The sequence below is a fragment of the Gossypium hirsutum genome, chromosome A02 (assembly GCF_007990345.1).
Source record: "Gossypium hirsutum isolate 1008001.06 chromosome A02, Gossypium_hirsutum_v2.1, whole genome shotgun sequence".
Classification (NCBI taxonomy): Eukaryota; Viridiplantae; Streptophyta; class Magnoliopsida; order Malvales; family Malvaceae; genus Gossypium; species Gossypium hirsutum.
This window is the reverse complement of record NC_053425.1, coordinates 96898785-96907872: the sequence shown is the minus strand read 5'-3', so window position 1 is coordinate 96907872 and position 9088 is coordinate 96898785. Positions and strand designations below refer to the sequence as shown.

Here is a 9088-nt window from a genome sequence, read left to right as displayed (position 1 = left end):
CTCCTCATCCCTACTACAAATTTTATCAACATAAGGTTTAAGACGAGTACTATTTACCTTGAACGTGCCAAATTTGGGGTGATTTACCTCAACACAATCGTATGGAAAAATGCTAGTTACCGTAAGAGGGGTTTCTTCATTCGGTTCAAAAGTGGCGATTCGAGGATCTGCTGCATCTAGTAGTACTTTGTCTCCAACTTGAAGTTGATTTGGTGAGGCATTGAGCTCGTTCCGACGTAGTTTTGGTTTATCGTGTTTTCTCAATTTAAATGTAACTCCTCAATTCGTAAACTTCATTCTTCATGGGTAGATTCTTTATTGTGGATTGAACATGGCTCATTTGTGTCCTTTGAACTTATTTCCTACAAAATAGGTTGCACTGTATGATCAGTCTTAGTAGAACAATTTGTACAATCACCTTCAATTTTCGATTTGTTGTTCGGGTTGCGAGCTTGAAGGTTAATTGTTTCGTCTCCTACACGAAGTGTGAGTTCACCTATGCCAACGTTAATAATTGTTCTTGCAGTTGCTAAAAAGGGCCTTCCCAAAATTAAAGGAACATTACTGTCCTCTTTTATGTCTAAAATAATAAAATCAACTGGGAATATAAATTTGTCAACTTTAACGAGTACGTCTTCAATGATACCCCTAGGAATTCTGACAGTTTTATCTGCTAATTGAATGTTCATCCTAGTTTGTTTGGGTTTCCCTAGACCTAGTTGCTTAAACAATTTGTAAGGCATAACATTGATATTAGCCCCTAGATCAGCCAACTATTAACATCTAAACTACCAATTAAACAAGGAATCGTAAAACTCCCTAGATCTTTTAGTTTATTGGGTAGCTTATTCTGAAGAGTGGTGAGCAAACTGCGTTCAGTTCCACATACGACCTTTCATCTAACTTTCATTTATTTACTAGAAGCTCCTTTAAAAATTTGATTGCGTTCGGTATCTGTGAAAGTGCTTCAATAAACGGTAGGTTAATATGTGGTTTCTTTAAAAGTTTAAGGAATTACCAAATTGTTCATCTGAGCGGTCTTTCCTTATCGCATTGGGGTATGGCACACGAGGTTTATATTCTATACTTACCGATTTTTGTTTGTTTTGGCCTACCTCATTCCTACCTTTGCTTACCACCGGTTTTGGCCTTGGTTTTGCCACTAACCCTTCCTCATCATGAATGGGAATTACGTTGAGTTGCTCCCTTGAGTTAGATTCAGTGTTGCTTGGCAGGCTACCTTGTAGTCATGCAGAAATCAACTTGGCGAGCTAACCAATCTTAGTTTCGAGCCCCTAGATTGGTGCTTGTTGACTTTTGAGTGCCGTCTCGGTATTCTAAAAATGAGTCCCTGACACCGAGATGAATTTGGTTAGCAACTCCTCAAGGTTTGGCTTTTTCTCTTGCTGGTATGGTGGTTGCTGAAAGCCTGGAGGGGGGTGGTGGTTTCTGATTTCCTTGGCCTCCCAAAAATTTGAATAATTCCTCCAACCTGCATTGTAAGTATTGCTATAAGGATTGTTTTGAGATCGAGGATTATTACCCATGTAATTTAACTACTCGTTCTCTATGTTGTGGCCATAAGGTAGGTATTCTAAATTGCTCGATCCACCTCCATTTGCTTCACACTGCATTACTGGGTGAACCTATGAAGAACTAAAAAAACCATCAATTTTCTTATTCAAGAGTTCTACCTGATTAGAGAGCATGGTGACCGAATCGACATTATAGACTTTGGCTGTTTTTGTTGGCTTTGTCCTCATGACTTGCCATTGATAGTTGTTCAGTGACATCTCCTTTATAAATTCATAGGCATCTTCAGGTGTCTTATTATTAATGGTTCCTCCAGTGACTGCATCAATCATCTGCCGAGTCGAAGGATTCAGGCCATTATGAAACGTTTGAACCTGTAGCCAAAGTGGTAACCCATGGTGAGGGCATCTTCTCAAAAGGTCCTTATATCTCTCCCACGCGTCGTAGAGTGTTTCTAAATCCATCTGTACAAAAGAAGAGATATCATTACGTAATTTAGCCATTTTATCTGGCAGAAAGTATTTTAGTAAAAAATTTTCGGTCATTTGTTCCCAAGTAGTGATTAACCCCTGCGGTAACGAATTCAACACTGTTTAGCTTTGTTTCTCAATGAAAAAGGGAATAACCGAAGGCAAATGGCATCATCAGAAATGCCATTAATTTAAAATGTATCACATAGTTCTAAAAATTTTGCTAAGTGAGCGTTACGATCTTCGTCCTGCAAACCATCAAACTGAACAAATTACTGTATCATTTGAATTGTGTTAGGTTTCAGTTCAAAAGTATTTGCAGCTATAGCAGGTCTAACTATGCTCGATTCAGTTCCTGTTAAAGAATGTTTAGCATCATCATACATAGTGCACGGAGTAGGATCTTGATTAATAGCATTCGCAGGAGGTAGTGGATTTTCTTGGTTTTCAACCATCTCCTCGGTTGTGGTTTGAATATCGTCCTCTTACTCGTCCGCTGTGTATCTTAAGCTTCACCTTATTTCTCTTTGGTTTCTGTGAACCGTGCGATCGATCTCATTATCAAAAAGTAATGGTCTTGACCGGTTTCTTCTAGTCATAAACTATAAGAACCTGCCAGAAAAAGGGAAAAAGAAGAATTAGTAATAAAAATTAGAATAACATTTAAATTGCAATAAAATTAAATGGCTAAAGTAATAAAAATCGAGTGTTCTTAATATCTTAGTTCCCCGGTAACGGCGCCAAAAACTTGATACGTGATATTCGTGACAGGTTTGAAATATTTATAATGAATCATTCTTGAAACTAACTATTATCACGATGAAGGCAAGTGTACCTATCGAACAGCAGTATAGCTTTAGCAAGACCAGATTATCGAACCCAAAGGAACTAAAAGTACTAGTATCAACTTTCTTTTTATTATCTAGCCTAAAAAATAAAAGGGTTTTGTTTATCTACTTAATTAATTAAACTAAGAAATCACAGAAAAGAAATTTGGGGAAAATACTTTTTGGAAAACTCGATTGATTAAGACAATACCTAAGGAAAAATCCACCTAGACTTCACTTGTTATTTGACTTTGAATTGGACGATTTATTCATTCAACTTGTTTCGTAGAGATCCCTAAGTTATATTATTATCTCTCTCAAGACTAACAACGTCTAACCTTAGTTTGAATAATTGAAATCTCTTTCTAATTAACGCCCTAGGGTTGCATTAACTCGATATATGGATCCCCTTATTAGGTTTCACCCTAATTCGGAAAAATGTTGTCACCCTATCTCTAGGTGCAACTCCGCTTAATTATGACAAATTTTCTCTTAGATAGGGTCTATTCCTCCTCTAAATAAGAGCTTAATTTGAATCAATATCCTGGAATATCAAAAAAAGAATTAAGAACACATAATTAAGAACAAGTCAAATATTTATCATACAATTCAGATAACAATAACAAGATCCATCTTAGGTTTCATCCCCCTTACGTATTTAGGGGTTTTAGTTCATACTAATGAAAGAAAACATCTCAAAAGAATAAAAATAACAAAACATAAGAAAACCCAAAACTCCTGAGGGAGTTTGAAGGGAGATCTTCAGTCTTGATGGTGAATCCGGCTTCGGAGATGGATCGATCAGCTTTCCTTGAGCAATACCTTACTTCCTTCTCTCCGTCCCCCATCAAAGTGCCTCCTCAAGTGTTTAAATAGGCTTTGGAATGCCTAAGAGCCCTCAAAATTGGCCTTTTCCAAATTGGACTAAACTTGGGCTCGACAGGGACACGCCCGTGTGCAATTTGCTTAAGGCCATGGTCAAGGCTGTTAAATGGGCACGAGCGTGTGATCGACCCTTGTAAATAGTACTTTGACCTTGACAAAGGGACACGACCGTGTGGTCTGCCCGTGTGAGGAAGTCCAGGCTGTGTTGATTTCATACGTTGGCCCATTTTCTCTATTTTTGACCTGTTTCTTGTTCCTTTCACTCTCATATGCTCACCTAAGTATAAAACATGAAATTAAGGCATTAAAAGCATTGAATTCACCATTTTTAAGGAAAAATCATCCATAAAATGTGTTAAGCATGGGATAGAAATATGTATAAATTACGGTTTATCACCAGAATTATATCAAATTCATCAAATGGTAACAACATCAGATCAGCCGGAAAACAAAAATTCTGAATCATCAACGGACGGTTCTTGTATACTTTATCAACCAACACACACTTGCCTAAGGGGTTCAATACTCTAATTACAAATTCAGTAGACTCTACAGGTAAAGTCTTACTGGATAATAAATTCACACATATATACGAATGATTTGATCCTGGATCTATCAATGCAATAACTTTAGTATCATAGAGAGTAAAAGTACCGATAATAACATCTGGAGATGACACTTCTTCGCAAGTTCTAATAGCGTCGGCTCGTGCAGGTGCTCTTGTTTTAGACCTCACAGCAGAGTCTTTGATTGTTCTCTAACTACCACTCATATTAACAGCATTTCTGGGTGGTCTAACTCTAGCTGCAGTGTTACTCATCCTCGTGTTTTGTACTGTATCTTGCTCAGCTAACTCAGGATAATTACGAATGAAATGATCCATTGATCCACATTTAAAACAGGCTCGATCGTTCAATCTACAATCACTAATATGTCATTTTCCACAATGTTTACATTCGGGTTGATTTTGTCTCACACTGCCAACACTGGCAATAGATGTAGCTTGAGCTTTAGAACTCACAGGTTACTTTTCACAATCTCTGATTGAATATCTCACTAATGCATTAGAACGATTAAATGAATCTCAAAATTTCTTCGATAAAGATTGATACGGCTTACTCATTGATCTCTTTCTTGAGTCTCTAGCTTCTGAGTCTGTTGTTCTCTTTTCTCTGCTAAGATCCTAGGCTTTACGAGCCCTTTCAATTAAAACAAAAAATCCTTTGATTTCAAGAATCCTAACTAGAAGTTTTATATCTTCATTCAACCCATCAATGAACCTCTTGCACATAATCTCTTCGGTAGAAACATATTCCCGAGTATATTTGCTCAATCATACAAATTCTCTTTCGTACTCAGTCACAGTCATTAGACCCTGTTTCAATTCTAAAAACTCTTTATGCTTTTGATCGAGAAATCTTTGACTTATGTACTTCTTTCTGAACTCGGATTGGAAAAACTCCCAAGTAACTCATTCTCTTGGAACCACTGATGTCAACGTTTTCCACTAATGGTACGCATTATCTCTAAGTAAAGATACTACACATTTGATACACTCATTAGGAGTACAAGATAATTCATCGAATACTCAGATAGTATTCTTGAGACAAAACTCAGCTCTCTCAGCATCATCACCAATGGTAGCCCTAAACTCCTCAGCCCCATGTTTTCGAATCTTATCTACTGGCAGCTTACTCAATCGAATCGGATATATCACTTATGGCACAACTGGGATTTGTTGAGGAATAAGCGGGGTGGAGGTTGTTGAACAACTAGATTCGTTCGAACGAACTCCATAAACCACTCACTCATCATCTAGAAGAAGGCTTGCTTAGCCTCTCCCTCGTGGCTACTAGATACAGGCCTAGAGTCAAATTGCACTGTCCTTTGAGTAGGAGCAGGTGCGTTACTCTCTACATCGTCAGCTAGAGTTCGATTGGGATCCATTTGCTATATAAAAACACATTTTGGGTTGTCAGGATTCATCGCACTATCCTAGTTTATATATATGGCATGTATAGCTAGACTCTTACACGCTACGTTAGTCCTAAAATTTACTAAACAGTAGCTCTGATACCAATAAAATGTAACAGACCTAACCCACATTCGTTACCAAAATAGGGTTACGAGGCATTACCGATCAAAGCACAACATACAATATACATTTCTAATACAAGATTTAATTTCATATAAATATCAAACAAACATAATCATATTGTCGCTTATAAGGTTCTACGAGACTTTAAAACATGTTTAGAAGTGGTTCAGGACTAAATCGATATCATTTACAAGCTTTGAGAAACTTATAAAATTTTCAAACATTCAGGGGTCACACGCCCGTGTGAACAGACTGTGTGCCTCACACGGCCACAAGACACGCCCATGTCACAGACCGTGTGAAAATAGGGCATACATACTGACTTGCACCACACGAACGAGGACACGCCCATGTGCCAGGCCATCTGGAAACTAGAGGGGTTACTAACTAGGGTTACACGGTTAAACACACACCTATGTGCCAGCCCGTGTGCCACACACCGCTAGCTGATCACGTGATTTTGTGTGATAAGTTTTATAAATTTATAATGAATTATTTTTTAAACTAACTATTATCGAGATGTAGGCAAGTGTACCTATCGAACAGTAGTATAGTTTTAGCAAGACCGGATTGTCGAACCCAAAGGAACTAAAAGTACTAGTAATGACTGTCTTTTTATTATCTAGCCTAAAAATAGGGGGTTTTGTTTTAACTAACTAATTATCTAAACTAAGAATTCACAGAAAGTAGAATTGGGAGATTACTTTTGGAAAATGATTAAATTAAGACAATACCTAAGGAAAAATCCACCTAGACTTTACTTGTTATTCTGGCTCTGAATCGGACGATTTATTCTTTTAACTTGTTCCGTAGAGATCCCTAAGTTATGTTATTATCCCTATTCAAGACTAATAACGTCTAATCCCTAGATTGAATAATTGAGATTTTTCTCTAATTAACACCCTAGGGTTGCATTAATTCGATCTATTGATCCCCTTATTAGGTTTCACCCTAATCTAGCAAAATCTTGTCACCCTATCTCTAGGCGCGCAATCAACTCCGCTTAATTATGACAAATGTACTCTTAGATAGGGTCTATTTCTCCTTGAATAAGAGCTTATCTAGAATCAGTATCCTGGGATATCAAAACAAGAATTAAGAACACATAATTAAGAATAAGTTAAATATTTATCATACAATTCAGAAAATAATAACAAGATTCGTCTTAGGTTTCATCCCCCTTAGGTATTTAAGGGATTTATTTCATCAGTAAAAAGGAAAACATCTTAGAAGAATAACGAATACAAAACATAAAGAAACCCAAAACTCCTGAAAGGAAATTGAGGGGAGATCTTCAGTCTTGATGATGAATCCGGCTTCTGAGATGGAACAATCGACTTTCTTCGAGTAATTCCTTCCTCCCTCTCTGTGCCTCCTCTCGGGTGTATTTATAGGCTTTGGAATGCCTAAAAACCCTCAAAATTTTCCTTTTTTGAATTGGATTAAACTTGGGCTCGGCAGGGACACGCCCGTGTAAGTCATGTTTTGATTCTACCAAATTAACATGGCTATGTGGTCTGCCCGTGTAAGGAAGTCCAGGCCATGTTGATTTCATACTTTGGCCCATTTTCTCTATTTTTGGCCCGTTTCTTGTTCCTTTCACTCTCCTATGCTCTCCTAAGTATAAAACATGAAATTAAGGTATTAGGAGCATCGAATTCACCAATTCTAAGGAAAAATCATCCATAAAATGTGTTAAGCATGGGGTAAAAATATGTAGAAATTACGGCTTATCAAATACCCCCACACTTAAGCATTATCTTGTCCTCAAGCAAAATTCTCAATTCATAATCAAAATAAAATCTTCTATCTCTATCGAAAATACTAATTCATGAGTAGTCATACATTGAGAATTCAACTAAAAGAACATTAGAGCTTCAAACATTCCAAGTTGAGTATTTAATCATGCAAAACTTAGGCATCTCCCCTTTTCTAAGTGGTTACCTCTATTTGAAATCTCACGGAGTTTAACATCCTCACTAAAGATTCACTCAAATCACTCAAAGTATTTAAGGACAATGAAAGTAGCACTCAGCAGTCAATATGAAAGGTTATTACCATAGGCTTGCATGAAAATCAAATCTGCACCATTATTAATTGAGATGATACATCAATCAAAAGGTCTTTAGAGGGCTGTAACGTGGCTTTGGTTAGGGGGTGTGGTCACAAGCTGAAAGAAACGGTTAGAATTAAGATTGAATTGAAAAATCACTTAACTAGAAAAAGATTTAATCATCACTTGCGTACAACAGAGCTTCTTCTCAGAATATGGAATTTAAATACTTAAGCTTAAAAACAAAAGATTATTACTAATGTGTATACACATTTTGTTTTAAGAACAAGTTAAATAACATGGACTAACTGTTAAGAACAAGACATAGCTGAGCAACTATTTCAATTCAAATCTCAACAAAAATAGGGATCAAATTTAATTTAGGGGATTTCAACAATAATGGGTTAAGGGTTATATTAAGGGTAATACAAGAAATGGCTTGTTAGCTCAACGGGGTTTCCTAAGGGTTAATCGTGGAGGTAGGTTTTTCATGGCATGAGTGGGTTAATCCTAAATGCCTTTCTCATTTTGACATATCAAATCAAATAGTGTGGTCTTGACATGCATAATCAAGCAAATTCTAGAATAACAGTTCAATAATGACGCCCTCATAATGAAAGTGAGCATGAAAGAATTAATAGAGGCTCTTGAAGGCTCAAGATCTCACAAAAATTATGGCTTTTTGATGTTTAAACTTGTGAATTCCAACTCAAGATAATACCTAGACTTGGGGAATCAACCTAAAATTTTGAATTCTTAAAAATCAACTTATCATGCTTAATTTTCTAATGTCTTCAAAGTTTAGATAATCAATGCATGAATGCCTATGTTTTAATTTAAGATATATCAATAAAAATCATAAATCAATCAAAATTTATCCTAAACATGATATGAGAGCTTTTCAAGAGAACAAGGCAGTCATTCAGGGATTTTTCTGATAGTGAAATAAATACCCCCCACACTTAAGATGTACATTGCCCACAATGTACAAAGATAGATATATAGAAAAAAATGTCAAAATAAGATAGGGAGAGAAGTGAAATTTCCTGAGTGAAGAATGAATTTCCATGAACTGGAGTGTCCGAGAATAATCAGCGTGAGGGTGGAGGAGGATACTCCGGCAGTGGTAGAGGTTCATTAGTCCATAAGTCTTGCGCCAAAAGAATATTATATCTAGTGGTGGCTATGGTCGTGGTCAAGCAGGACATGGCAGACGTGGAGA

General features: G+C 36.7%; 1 non-coding gene across 1 annotated transcript; it reads left to right on the top strand.

The window, feature by feature from the left end:
* The first annotated feature begins 1923 nt into the window (after window positions 1–1923).
* Window positions 1924–2030, top strand: LOC121217225 (small nucleolar RNA R71). The gene has a single exon (XR_005913358.1). It is a non-coding gene; the product is annotated as a small nucleolar RNA R71 (small nucleolar RNA).
* Window positions 2031–9088: the final 7058 nt, after the last annotated feature.